Below are 15137 nucleotides of genomic sequence, written 5' to 3' on the forward strand. Positions count from 1 at the left end.
ACTCAGGATGTGCTTATCTGCGCATATCTCCAGTTCTGCATATTCCCCCTCCCTCCTCCATATGTTAATCCTGTGTAACCCAACCTCTTCTTAATGTATTCATGATGTAACTGGGATGTATTTTGCACTGTATTCTGGGACATCGAGGGAAGTTTCAAAAGTTCATGTCACCCCTTTCTCACTGTTCAATCTCGCCTTGAACCTGTTGCGCAATAAACTTGGATCTTCTGCAGCTTGTTCTTGTCTCCAGCTGAGCTCATTTTCCTCCGCAGGGACCTGCGGACTTAGTCCGACGAGCTGGGTGGCAGAGCAGCCTCGCACCCAGATTTTACCGTAACACATACACTTCAGGTTACAGATTCCGCTAACCCAGAAATAATACCTCAGGTTAAGAACTTTGCTTCAGGATGAGAACAGAAATCGTGTTCCGGCGGCGCGGCGGCAGCAGGAGGCTCCATTAGCTAAAGTGGTGCTTCAAGTTAAGAACAGTTTAAGGTTAAGAACGGACCTCCGGAACGAATTAAATACTTAACCCAAGGTACCACTGTACTACCTCCTTGGCAGGAGGTGGGATGCAACTGCAATATTTAAAAAATACTTCCCTCACCACCATCTTCCTACATGCAGCTTTGATGATCCTCAGGCAGACATTTGTGTGGAGAAAAAGATAACATAAACTGGCAGTGTGTAGGTAGTCAGCAACGGTTCTTACAGTCACACAGTGACTGGGGAAGGTGCTGTGACAATTGTAGAAATGGCTGCTGCTTGCAGCTGAGCACCACCAGTTCAATACACCTTCCCACAGGAAACACAGGACCCTGCTTGGCCAAGGACAGGTGAGGATTGACCAGGTTTAGGAGGGAAGAGTTCTGTGAAAAGGTCCTCACACAGATGGTCTCCTCTAAATACTTGTTCCAGATCCTCCGTTTAAATGGTACATATTTTACCATCTTCTTGAAATGAGGAAATTGAGCAGAAATGGGAAACAAGGCCAAACCCGGGCAGGGGGGGGGGGGGATGAAACCAAATTGGAGGCTTCCCCTGACCTCCAAAAGATACCACTCGATATACACACTCAGAAACATGTTTCCTAACTTGCTGCTAATAAAAGCAGCAAATGTCTCTCTCAGGTCACGCATCGGAGATGGGACTTTTGCTCTTCCCTCAGAGGTCAGACATGACTAGAGTTATAGTAGCAGGAAATATTGATTTAAACCCAGTGTGCAAAACCAGAACAAGCAAATTCTTACTTCTAAATGGTATTCAATGAGTTTTAACAGCTTTGCAATAATACAATGCAACAATATCAGTGCTTTTTTTCTGGGGGGGACGCAAGGGTACGCATACCCCTAAACATTTTGTGAATCTAAGTTTGGCCTCATTGAGGGGCAGTATTTCAATATGAGTAGGAAAATGAGAGTACCCCTAAACTTTTTTTTAAAGGAAAAAAAGCACTGAGCAATATGTTCTGCAACCCCGCGGGAGAAAATGCAACTCACGAGGGCAGCTTGGAGCACAGATGCAGCAAATCAGCGAAGAGGTTAGGCAACCCCTCCATTTTTCCACTCCACGTCACTACCAAATTGTGTGGCTTCACAGAAATGTTATAGGAAGAGAGTATGACCTACATATGAATATCTTTACAGCATTTTTTCTCTTTTAAAAAAAGTCTAGCAAAAGAGATTTAATATCCAGCTTGATGAATATCAACATTCAAATCATGTCTAGCTCTGCACCACCTCAAAAGAGATTTCAACATGAGGCAAGAAGAGCCAGCCTAGTTTATGGGAAACCTACAGAGGAAGGATTGATTGCAAAGCCACTGCGGTTATCAGCAGAAGGGCAGCCTGGGTGGGGGGCTGGTCAAGAGCCAGGATGCTACAATGCAAGCGATGGCAATGAATGCAGGGAGCCTGCTTCCTTTATGCCTCTCCATGGTGATTTAGCTCATGTTTGTTCTTGGTTGCAGATGAGCTGCATGACTAGATGTACCAGAGGAACCTTTCTCCTGAAGACACCTTAGGGTCTTGCAAAATTCCGGAGTTTCATGGGATCCTGACTCAAGAGCTAAAAATGTCTCAGCTTATGCCCGTGATGCACAGTGTACTTGAAAAGCTCAAACACCAGAAGATGAAAAGGGTGGGGAATGTTGGGATTTTTCATTTTTTTAAAAACAACCACTTTCAAACTGGTGTCTGGCCTGTGACTTGAGAGGTGATGGGAAAGGCTACTCTCTGCGTGCTTTTCTGTCTCACATTTCAATGGTAAGCACTGTACTTTTTTATTTGTTGAGATGTGTTAAGTCACAACAATACAAATCAGGATACAGTGTGAAGTCACTCATTCTTGGCTAACATGCCTAGCAGAGGCTCTCCAGAGCTCAGGCAGAACCCATTATCCGCTGCTTAATTCTTTTAACCAGAAACACCAAGAATTAAATGTGGGACCTTCTGTGTGCTTTACAAGTGAATGATGGTCCTTCTCTCGACTCTGGTTCACCTATGTACAGAGTCTACCCATGTAGAAGATGTACAGTGAAATACTCACCTGGGGGTACACTATCTAAAGCAGGAGACAGATCCCTGTCCTGCTGTATTTGGTAGCAGAAGTCCAACACCCTGGACATTATGCTGCATCTCTTGGGGAGAAAGAGTTTTTTGAACCACTACAGTTGGCATGTGCCAACAAAGAGCCGAGAACCAAGTTCCTGCCCTGTGGTTTGATGGCCACATTACAAGACTTTTATCAAAATTGCTAACCTATCCTCCTGGCCTCAGCATTGGGGGAGGCCTACAGTCTCCACATAAGGCTTGAATCAGGTTTCAACAAATGCATCTTCTGATTGATCCAATGGATCATGAATAAGTGATGGATACATATAAACAGAAATTAGCTAATGGAAGCAGGAGTAAGAGCACTGCCAGTGGGAAGAGCATCCACTATACCCACAAGAGAAAAAAAGGTTATCTGATCAGTCCCCAAGGAAGGTTTGGAGAGGAGGGAATCAATAATGGCTTTCAGAAAGGGAGGCCACACCACATGGATCGTAGATGGGGAATTTCATTTATACATCTCGAACAGCATTGCGCTTCCACAGCCTGATCTCACACCCACCACCATCATCATCATCATCATCATTATCACCATCATTATCTTGCCTTCTTGGTCTTCCCCTAAACCTCAACAAGCATGGCTTCCCTCTTAGGCTGGATACCTGTTGACTCTCTCCACACCAAACAGAGCCTGTCTTCAGCCTTTACATGCTCCCTACTGTCCCGCCTCAGAACTGGCTCAGCCACACCATTCAAAACAGTTAATAGTGTGACAAGAGAGCACCAACTACCAATCAGGAATTGACCAGAGGAAGTAGCTTGGTGAATGGGCCAGGATGATGAGCTTTTGCAAAATGGGAAGAGGCAGAGGTAGGAGGCAAATCAGCAGGAGATGAAGCGCTCCAAAAGTAAGGGCTAACTAGAAATTTCATATAAGCTTCAAGGCAATAACACTTAGGAGACTTCTTAGGTGGTCAGTTTTGCAATAATGGGATACCCTTGCAAACACGTTTAGAACCCTGCAGAAGGAAAAGCAGTAATGAATACAGTATACAGGTTTTATCCATTTGTTTGGCACTTTTCTATTGCGTGAATACTGCATTTCATAACCACTGCAATGTTTTATTGCATGGAAAAATCTTCTGCTATGGCTCTCTAGAGTTGCTTTGAGAGAGGGGGATACAAGAGTGTATAATAGTTAGAACTGACTCATGGTCAATGACAGCACTATTTTTTGTGTGTGGGTGACATCTACTTGTTTTTAGCCTAGGAATAAGATTTGTGCTGAAACAGGTACTAAGTTGGCATTCATAAGAGAGACTGAATTCATGATGATGGCAGAGCAATAGTCAATACCTCCATGCTTATTCTTCAGTTTCACATTCATTTTTATTTTCTGTATTTTTAAAAAAGTTAGCACCATCTGTTAGCTTGACATGCTCAGATACTCTTTTTCCAGCATTTTCCAGCTAGACTTTATCACTTTACATCTTTTAAGTGGAACCTACTAGTTCTGCTCACATTATATACACCCAATTGTAATTACATATGTGATACTGCCATGCATAAACTAGGTTTATGGGACAGCAGGGAAACCAAGTACAAATTATCCTGCTCCTCTCTATGTCAGTGTCATTTTTTTCATGGTAGAGAAAGGTGGGTTGCAGGGGACTGCAGCAATTCCCAGTTTGCAAGACCAACAAATCATGAGATGATATACCTTCTTCACTTTCAAGAATGAGACAACATACCTGCCTTAAAGAGCAATTGGTATGAAAAAAGGGAGGCTGCCCTGTCAGCAAGCAGCAAGGAAATAACAAGGGAGATGAGAAACTCAGGCTGCGCCATTGGTGGCTGCAGGTCAGGGCGAACCAGCTGACACCGCCCTTCCTTTCTTGGAGGTCTTCCCTGCAGCAGAGACCCACCCACCCTCCTCAGCTGTGCTTAGCTTGCAAATCCGGGCAAGGTCACAGGCAGCAAGATCTGGCTGGAGACTCACCGCCCCAGGGAACAGGAATCAAGCAATGCCTTTAGACTAATCTAATTTCCAGCTCCCTGATCTACTGGTTCAAAAGTGTCCTCAGCTGTAGTAGCAGCTGCATCTACTCTTCCCACAAATGGCAATATGGGGAATTGCTTAGTATTCCGCTTACTGGGATCTTAAAGCGCTGCGGGTGAGCCCCTGTGTCACCCTTCTGCCCAGATCCACCAAGTGTTTGCACCTTGCTGAGCAACACTGCATGTCCATTGTGTATCAAGGCAACACGGTTTGCTGAAGCAAAGAAACTGGGGAGTTTTTTGCTGAAGAGTGGGCATTCAGGGTTCCCTTTGACATTCAATTCCACTCTGCTTCCACACAAACTCTGCAATTGCTTTGCTCTCTCTCTCTCAAAAAAAGAAAACTCAGAGCAACATCTATTCAGTCACCTCACGGCAATTAACGTGCAAATGCACTCCTCACTGTTATCTACAGCGACAGCATGTCGCATGGGGTCAGCATCAACAAAATCAAAGTAAAATCATTGCCATCTTCTTACATACGCACAAATTCTGATGAGTGGATTGCAAGAGGTAGCCTGTTTGGAAAGGAGCTCTCGTCTCCACACTGATGACTCCCGCTGAACTTTTCTTCCACATTACCTCTCCACAATCTAGAAGAGGTGAAAATTCAGCTTACTGTACTGTACTCAAAGGTCTGGGAAGGCAGGTTAAAATTCCTTCCACGATCCAGATTTCCTTGATGACCATGACAGTGGAGGCTACTCAGCAGCATGGTATTAAGATGCCTGGTGCTTGATGCTACTTTCAAAGGCCCTTTGGTAGAATTCTAATATGTATAATTTATTCTAATTCGTATACTGAACTACACCAAGCAGTTGTTCCATCACTGAAAATGAGGAGAATGTACAGATATTTGCTTCCATCTACATAGACACAAATGACAGCTCTCTCCTGGCCCATCAGACGCTCTCCCAACTGTTGATGGTGCCTTTGGATACTGAACTGTGTCAATATAGAACCATGTCTGTTTAAGGATAGTTGACAGATGAATGTTCGTTGTGTGGTTAGCTCTACATCAGCTGGTGGCCTGCATGCATGAATAAGTTGTTACGGGCATCAAATAGTACAGGCAGAATGTATATACCACTTGAAGCACAAACCAGTTTAAACCAACAGCACTATCCACGTGACCAATCAGGATAGAATAAATTGGGGAGAATGGGGAGAGAGAATAGGATGGGGGGGGGAATCCCTCCCTCACCTGAATGCATTTGATTGGTTGCTTTTTTATGGGATCCCTCATCATGCACATAAACCCTACATGTGTACAAATAATGTAGTCATGCAACCAACTGAATGGGAGGGGTTTGCAGTTACAAATGCCCTAACACACAAACTCAAACTTCACAGGCTGGTCAAATGAACAGTACTACAAGCATTAAATAATCAAGTGACTAGAATGGCATGCATGTGTGAACTTGGGTCATTATATAGACACCCATTAAGTCTGTATTCTGTGACCCAAACTCCTTCCATTTTGTTCGTACACCTCATCCTGCAAGCTCTTGCAGAAATGTCAATCAATATAGGGAGTCGTCTGAAACTGGATATTTGATGGATGTCCTGTTCAGTAGAACAACATTGCCTGGAAGAGACAATCCAGGATGAAGGCAAAGGCATACTGCCCAGCATCTTCCCTTTGGTCCGGGTGGAAAGGTTCAGGTCACTCCCACCAACTCCCCAATAGGCACTCAGAGGAAAGGTTGATGTCTAACACATTGACAGCCCTCCTGTAGCCACCTTGCTTGCTTCATCCTCTAGACCCCTGGCCATTTTCCTGGCTGTGCCCCACTCCTCCTGTTGGCTGGACAAAGTTGTCTGTCAGTCAGAACTCACCGGAGTCCAGAGTTCGAATCCCCACTCAGCCATGAAGCTTATTGGGTGACCTTGGGCCAGTCACCATCTCTTAGCCTAACCCCCCTCACAGGGTTGTTGCGAGGGTGAAATGGGGGCGGAGGAGAACCATGTACACCACCTTCAGCTCCTTGGAAGATAAAGGTGGTATATACATGTAATAAATAAAATAAAATAAAGGGTGCATATATGGGTGGTGGCCAAAAGAGAGAGAAATAGGACGCGACACTCTGTTGCTTCCAGGCTACCCGACAGGGTTGGTGCTGGAGTCAATGGCACCATCTGCCACAGCCTTTTCCTAGAACTGTGCATAGCAAGTCACCATAAGGCATTGCCTGAGTTGGGGAAGGCTGCTGCATCTGCTGATCTGTGGCAGGTGCATTCATGTCTTTGGGCAATCCATTGAACACATCGCCAACATCAGAGTTTTGCACTAACCAGCTCACCTGGCCATGTCTGAAGGATGAGGGTTAAAATAAAAAATAATAATAAATTCTGAACGCCGGAAATGTTTAACAGCTGCTTTTTTGCTTCAAAGCCAATAGAGTATTAGAACGACATGGCTTCCTAGCTTTATATTTCTTAAAACATCTATTCACTGCTGATTTCCTTTGTTAACACACAAGTGAAAGAAGGCCAGCAGTTTAATCAATAGTCTGTTCAGTGCCCCCCCTCCTTTCCCCCTTTTTTTAAATGAATGTTTCTCAGATTTGGGTCATACTCAGATCCCATTGCAGATGTGACAGAATTATTTTTGTCCACTTCAGACTTATAGGTCTTTTATTCCAATTTCATTCAGCTTAAGCTGCTGCTGCTTCTTTTTTCCACGCTTGCCAAAAAGAATTGTATCTGAACCTTTCTCAGCCATACAAACAGCTAGTAGAATAGAAGAGTGGGGCAAAATAAGAAAAAGCAGAACAGTGTGTGTCACTGGCATTGCACTGGTTGAAGTGCAACCAGATATCTGGATCAAAAAATGATATGTGTTTCTATGGAAAACTATCAAATTCTCAAAATACAGCCCTCTGGACTTTTATTATTTAATGTTATATTGTTTGTGTTTCTGGAGCCTTTGCCTTCTGATGAAGAGGCTGAACACCTACTTTACAACACCGATATGTCAAAGGAGCTTTCGATGAATCCACATGTCTGGTTAAAAATGGCGAGTGTTCTTTAAATCCCACCCAGGGCTCCGTTCCACCCTCTTTCTTTGTGACTATGAACCAGTCATGCACTACACACTTTCCTCCATTTCTGTTACAATCAAAGAGTAGCATTTTGACTTTGATCTTATGGGACGTTCATCATTCCAAGAGTTCTCTCTCTCTCTCTTGTGCCATAATAGGAAGATGTGAGCAGAGACACATCTGCATTCAGCATCTGAGCTGAGCACCATCACAAGCTTGGATGCTCTGGGCACAACAAAATAAGATCTGGGTGAATGTTCCAGCTGTTATTTTTATAGGAAGCTATTAGAATGATAAGCATTAGCAGGGAGCTCGTTTATAGGTAAACGTGGGCTTGGTGGAGCTGCTGCGAGGCAGCCACACATTTCTGAGCTTTTGCATGAGCACATTGTATGGAGCTGTGCCAAAGTGCTTTACTGAAAGACAAGGTGCATTTGCAAACTGCATCCCTCCCCCATCTCCTCGCATAGATCAGGCCAGGCACATTTTCGAAAGAGGAGGGAGTGCACGCCGGTTGGCCGGTTGGCACGAAGCATCCTCGTCAGAGCTGTGCTGGCTGCTGTTGTTTTAAACGCCACAACGCTACCCCTCCAGGGTGACATCAGCTCCGTCCTCAAGACAGATGGTTTTACGATTCATTCTAGCAAAAAGGCTGGGACCAAAGTCAAGCTAACAGGTTCATGATTTGTTGGATCCTCCTTTCTCCCTTGCCTAAGAATAGATGCAAGGTTCATTCCCCCTCTTGTCCCCCAGGGAATCGCAAACGCTGGAAGAGGACACAAATGAAATTCAAGAATGACCTTGGCAAAATTCAAGCACTGGAGCTCTCTATAATGGGGAAAGAGAAATCCAAAGGAAATGAAAGCAGTAGATGTTGGACACAAACCTACCCATCCCAGCCTCCAAGATTTTAAAAAATCCAGATGTACATCGGTGTGTGGGTGATTAGATAAGGGATAGGAACAAACCAAGGAACCTAGATTCATGATCAGCTATTACTTTTTTAAACAGGGGTCCACTTACATGTCAAAACACAGACAAAGGTTTATTAACCCTCTCCTTGCCAGGGTGAGCAGGCTCCGGTAAAGCTCTCAGGCAGCCTGGTTAGCCACTATGAGATGGCCCTTGGCCTGATCCAGCATGCAAGCTCTACTTATGATCTTATCGTGTCTCCTCCTGATGAACGTTAGCATCTTAGTCCAAATCACTAGCAAAGGGCTCATTATTTACGGTATATCCCTCTTTGTCATGAACAGCCACAGAAACTCTACTCAAATTCTCTTGCAACTCAGCATCTCAGTTGTGTTTGCATGAACTCTGGAAGAGCCTCTGAAGGTGAGAAGATGCAAGTTTTGGACAAGACTCCAGTTGGTTTGCCTCAGAAAGAGGGGCTCAGAAGGTGCATCATAATGGGAGCACATCCCAGGGATCGGAGGTCATGGGGGATGCTATGGAGGCCAGCCTGAGCTGTGGGGCTGCCAGTTGTTTCTTCCTAACAAAAACTGTGGTCCACTATATTTGCTAATTGTTTATTGCTAATGTGATGTGACGCTGTTGGATTCACAATGTAATAACTAACCGTACTACCTCACGTTGCAATTAACCCAAGTGTTAATAGACAGAGGTGGCACAGAAAGCAATGTAATGCAACAACACCTTACTTTTTTTTAAGCATTCCCAAACACCTACCCTGTGTTCCTGAAGTGATATTTCTTATATACAGTATTTTTCGCTCTATAACACGCACCCAACCATAACACGCACATAGTTTTTAGAGGAGGAAAATCCGGAGGCATCCCTCCATAACACGCACAGACATTTCCCCTTACTTTCTAGGAGGAAAAAAGTGAGTGTTATGGTGCAAAAAAATACGGTAATTGGAAACTTAATTTTTCAGAATGGTCAAGTAGCCTTACAATGAATGACACATTGGTATCTTTAAAAGGGGGTTGGGAAGGAGTTAGAAATTCTTAGGAGCTGATTCAATTCTCTGTCCTCTCCCCAGCCAATTACTCAACACTCATTAACTTGCCACATTGAGCTGGTGTCTGGCAATATGAACCACAATGGGCATTTTACACAGGAAAATCTTGATGTTGCACACAAGTGAAAAACACACACATGTGAAATAAGAACATAAGAAGATCCTTGCAGGATTAGGCCACTGGCCTATCTACTCCTGCATATACAGCGGCCAGCTAGATGCCCATGGGAAGCCTGAAAGCAGGACCTGAACGCAATAGCACTGTCTTAGATTGTCCCTTAGATTGTACACCAACTTCTGAATGCAAGTGCAATTGTTCAGCCAATCACACTGTATGCTTCCATATCACATTTAATATCCTTCAAGTGCCCATAAGGAACCTCTTTGATCACCACTCCTGAGGCTTTTGTTTCTTGCCCATGTTATCTTCCCTGCCATATATCCATAAAGGTATGTGTCTTGGTTAGTGCTGGCTAAGACCAAGGAGGTTCTGAGCCATGAATTGTACTGGGTGACCTTGGGCCTATCTCTCTCTCTCTCTCTCTCTCTCTCTCTGTCTAGTTTACCTTCCAGGGTTGTTTTTAGTATAAAACGGAAAACCCTATACTCTCTGGAGGAAAGGACTGGGTTGTAATAAGCGAACAAATAATAAATAGTCTCGTGAGATCAAACCAACATCTGGTTAAGCACTCCTACATTAAAAAATGGGCAGTTAGATAAAGACAGTCAGTGCCACACTCACCTCCTGATTTCAGCGGGGTCATGTGGTGCCCTCAAAATGTTGCTAGACTACAACTCCCATCATCCTTGACCATGCTGGCTGAGGCTGTTGAGAATCATAGACCAAAACATCTGGAGAGCACTACATCTCCTACCCCTAACACACACACCATCAATCACCCCTGTCTCTCAGGAAGAGAGCAGTGAGGCAACCATCTCCCTGGCCAAACATGCCCCATGTACAATAATCCAACCTTCACTTATGCTGAACATGCTTTATTCCCTTCTATGGTGGCAAGCTACTTGTTCGGGAGCCAAAAGAGTCAACAAAGGGGTTTTAGATACAGGTTGTTCCATGCTCTGTGGCTCCACCATCTTCTCCACCAAAGAAAAGTCACTTGGGAAGATGGTGGCGTAAGGAAAAACGCAGCCACCTAAATCCTCAGAGAGCTAAGTGAAGCACAAAGTTTTGGAACATGCAGACAAACCATCCAGACCAGAAATGGATGACGAGAGCAGAGGAGCAACTTCTCAGAGCTTGACCCAGACCTCCCCGCCATTCATCCCAAAAAAGCCCTGGCACAAAAAAGGGAGAGAGCAAGAGGCAGACAAACACAAGGACCACATCCTCTGTGGCCGTCCACTTCCTGCCCACAGACATACAGGGAAAACATTGTCATAGTCACAACTCCCTTTGGACACCCCTTGCCACCATTTTCTCTCCCCGACCACCCGGTTCTCTCTCTCTCTCTCTCTCTCACACACACACACACACACACCCAGCTGTGCAGGAGTTTTCATTGTGATTGCAGGCCACTTTCCTCCTGGCACAGAGCTGCAGTCATCTTCCCCCCCCCCCATTCCACCTCTCCCTCTCCCTTGCTGAGCTACTTCTGGTTACATGTCCAGGGAAGAAGCAAGCCAGGGTGACTAGGCCACTGTGGAAGATTTGGCTTCTCTGAGATCGGAGGGGGAAGGGAGAGCAAGGCAACCATTCAACCGTTTGCTCTGGTTTTCAGCCTGCAAAGGGAAGTGCCCACGCCTGCTGGCAGGCTTCCCCAGAGAGCAGGGCAGCCTGCCCACCGTACATGCAGAGGCACTAAAAGGCACAATGGGCTCTGTGCCACCCAGGACTTCCACAACACCACAGGGGATGCCCTTCAAGCCACTGAGCCCATTCTGAGTGTTGCTGTGTGGTTTGGTTTGGTTTCATATACTCAAGACACAGCACGGAGCTACTGATTGAAGCCAAGTTATCCAGCCAGCAAATCATGCCAAGCACAGAAGTGGCAGCCAGCTGGGCAAGAGGGCAAGCAAATATGAGCAGTCCCGTGCCCACACATCCCCCTCAGTTCACACTCTGTCCCTCCTGCCACAGTCGGCTTCCTCATCTCAGCCTCCATCCATCCACCCATATGCTTTTCTCAGTCTTGACTTTGCACATGCTCTCCTCCTCCCACTCCCCCACCAAATAAAGTATTTGCTTTGGGATTTGTATCCCTCTCTAATCTTCCTCCATATAAGACTATCTGCTCTCACTGCTGAGGGGCATCTTTGAAGGTTAGGTAGATAACATGACACCTTTTCAGCCACTGCACACCCAACAGGCCTTGGGAGCCCTCTTCCCCACCTCCTTCCTGACCTTCCATCACTGTGGAAGGAGAAAACTCTTATGTTTTAGAAGACGACTTCAGAAGAGGGTTAGTTGTTGTTGTTTGGTCTGCTATGCCTCATTTCTGTTTCTGCTCTTCTCCCCCCCCCCCTTCTGTTTAGTTATATTTTAAAAATTGCAGATGGCTGTATTTAGGTTTGATTTTACTCACAGCTTTAGATGAGCCGCTCAAACCAGAAATGGATGTGGAAAGAGAAGCAGCTTCTCAGAGCCTGACCCAGACCTCCCTGCTCATCCCAAAGAGCCACAGACATGACAGAGAATCACATCCTCTGTGTCACCCACTTCCTGCCCACAGACATGCAGGGAAAGTTGTTCAACAGAAAAGTAGGATATAATTTAAAAGCAAAGGAGCAAACCTAGCCTGTTGGTTGTAGGCATTGTAAGCATTTGTTGGTTGTAAGCATTTGTGCTGGGCTGCCAGAATCTGTTCCAGTAACAAGCGTAGTAGCTCTTGGATAATGTAAAAATAGATGCATAAATAAATAATATGGAAAGTGCCTCTAACCAGGTCTAGAGTGCCCTTCAGTATATTTTTTTAAAAAAAGAATCACAACCTTAGGCATTCCAGCCAAGGGCAGCTACATGCTGCTTTGCATGTAGAAGATCCCAGTTCACCAGGGAGGAATGGCAATGTCCTCCCATCTGAAATCCTGGAGACCCATTGCTAGTCATTGGAGACATTGCTGAGCTAGATGGACCAATGGTCTGACTCAGAATAAGACAGATTTCTGTCTTCCTTTGCAGATCCTTTTTGGCTACTTGACTATCCACTGGAGGTACCTGCAACTATGCTTGAAGACTACTGAGAAAAGCCCTGGCCCCTGCAGTGTCTGCCCTATAGAGCTGTGTGTGTGTGTGTGTGTGTGTGTGTGTGTGTGTGTGTGAAGGGCTGCAAAGAACTGTCATGGATGTAAAAGGAGGGCTGATACTTTGTTCGGCCTGCATTTCAAGTCCTTTCCATACTGGCTGGGGAGCAAAGGGTTGAAGGCGCAAGATGCTCCTTTGCGAGCTAATGGGGCTCCCTACAATTACAGCCAGGCACCAGACGCTCTGCGCAGCATTAGGTTAATCAGTTAAAGGGTGCAACAGCAGCTCCCGGCCACATTCTGTGCAAGGAGAATTGGGGGAGGGAACAGCAGACACGGCCTGCTGTGTGAAGAGGGGAGAGGAGGGTGGAATCCATAAAAACATCTGTTCAGATGAAGAACACAAAGAGGGGGTGGGGGCAAGATGGAGCCCCTTAAACCCATTATCTGCTCCTGCTCCCTTAGTGCCTGGACAGCTCAGACACTGAGCTTAATGGCCCAGAAACTAACAGAGGGTGGGAAAACCTCAAGCATCAGTCAAGGGGAAAGCCAAAGGCCAAAGTGGCCGAAAGACCATCAACCCCCCAGTCCAAGTCACAGCTTAGCTGTGCTCCCACACAACTCTTCCGCACTATGGTCCCGGAAAACAGAATTAGGACTGCCATGGCTAGCCATTTACTGCTCAGTCAACTGGTGCTGCTTCAGAAAAGGGCAGCGACAAGCAGACCGTGCAGCACGCAGCATCACTGCTCACATCAAGGCCACTGTCAGCCCTTAGTTTTCTTCGGCACTTCTAAGCCAGAGTAAGAAGGCATTCTTGCTTGCACAGCAGTAGCCCATTGCTGCATTAATAAGACACCTGCCAGATGTCTGTACAGCTGTAGCTCTTGGCAAGAGAGGGTTATGCAGGTTACAATGGTCAGGGGGGAACTAGGGCTTTGGGCTCCATCTCCTGAAGGCAGGCTGCAACAGGCCAAGTTGCCCCTGGTATGAAGGGGACTTAGCAGCAACCACCTATGGCGCTTGGAGTAAGTGTTCTGAGTTACAAAGACCAAGCCCAAACACACATAGGCAATAGTAGAGGCCAAGTGAGGCAGCAAGTGTTTTCCAGGCAAATTGCTTCACCCCCCTCATCTATAACACACAAACTGTTGCTGGACCCCCGGTGGTTACTTAAAGAATAGGTCCTTTCACCTGCAGTACTGTATAAATTATAATTGAATAACAAACTGGCACATGAAATAAGTATGGATTCCTACAACTTGAAAGTTTACTCCATCAAAGTCAACAAGACTGACTTCGGAGGAAATATTGGAGACGGCTAATGTGAAATGTACAGTTATTTCTCTTTCAGGAATCAACAGGCAAGACTATTCATGACTAATTTTTTTTTCTGCTTTGCCCTCCCTTTCCCCCTCCTCTCCCCAGTATTTTTTTCTTCTGCTGCCTGTGTCCAGCGTCCTGAATAAGGATATGTGGAAATATGCATGTGCACATGCGCATGCGCACACACACCAGCCCTCTTCAACTGTATTGACGGGAATTCCTTGGGCACAGAGCCCGAATTTGCTCATTTGGAGGAGGGTAAGGTGACTGTTTTCACTTTTAAAAAAACAAAAAACCACACACAGCAGCAGTTGAGTGCCACTTTCAATCAAGGGAGCACCCTGTCATCTCCTCTCCCCAGAGAAACAGAGGGGTAGATGCTACATGAGCGTAGCAAAAATCCAGCATGTGAATTAGTAACACAGACAGACATAAAATCCCCAAATGGCTCATCCATTTCAGAACAAGTTCTGGGTTTAACGCGTCTGTTGGGGTATATTACTCATTCACACAGGAGGATGCACCCATCCTCACAGAAGCAAAGGAGGAAATCAGATGTGCCAAATCTGCCCCCTGCATCCCAACAAGTCAAGGTTCAAAGCCTCCCTTGTCATCACTGGAGAGAGGCTTGGACACCAATAGACTGTACAGACTGGCTGAAGGGTGGGAGATTCTCGGGGCCAGTTTTAAGGGTCACCCACAGCAACCAGACTGTCTCACGCCCGCCTTCCCCTCCCAGAAGGAAACTCCTGCTTCAGCGAAGCTTGACAAGCATAGCCCCGGTCTAGCAAACGGATCATCACCCCTTGCTCCCAAAAGGTCCCCACCGGACCCGGTTCTGTTTTCCGCTGGAGACCCTGCAGCTTTCCCCCTCCCTCTTCTTCCCAATGCCAGGGTTAAGTGTGAGGATGGTGCCCCTCCTTCACCTTTCATGGGCAGAGAAGCCCCCCTCTGCTCCTTGGATCTAAAGGG

The 15137-nt window shown here is 45.9% G+C and overlaps 1 protein-coding gene across 1 annotated transcript in view; it reads right to left on the minus strand.

The window, feature by feature from the left end:
* Positions 1 to 15137, minus strand: part of LOC307199279 (unconventional myosin-X-like) — a 78084-nt gene that overhangs the window by 62449 nt on the left and 498 nt on the right. The window lies entirely within an intron of this gene.

This window comes from Podarcis cretensis, assembly GCF_951804945.1.
Source record: "Podarcis cretensis genome assembly, chromosome: 1".
NCBI classification, from domain to species: domain Eukaryota; kingdom Metazoa; phylum Chordata; class Lepidosauria; order Squamata; family Lacertidae; genus Podarcis; species Podarcis cretensis.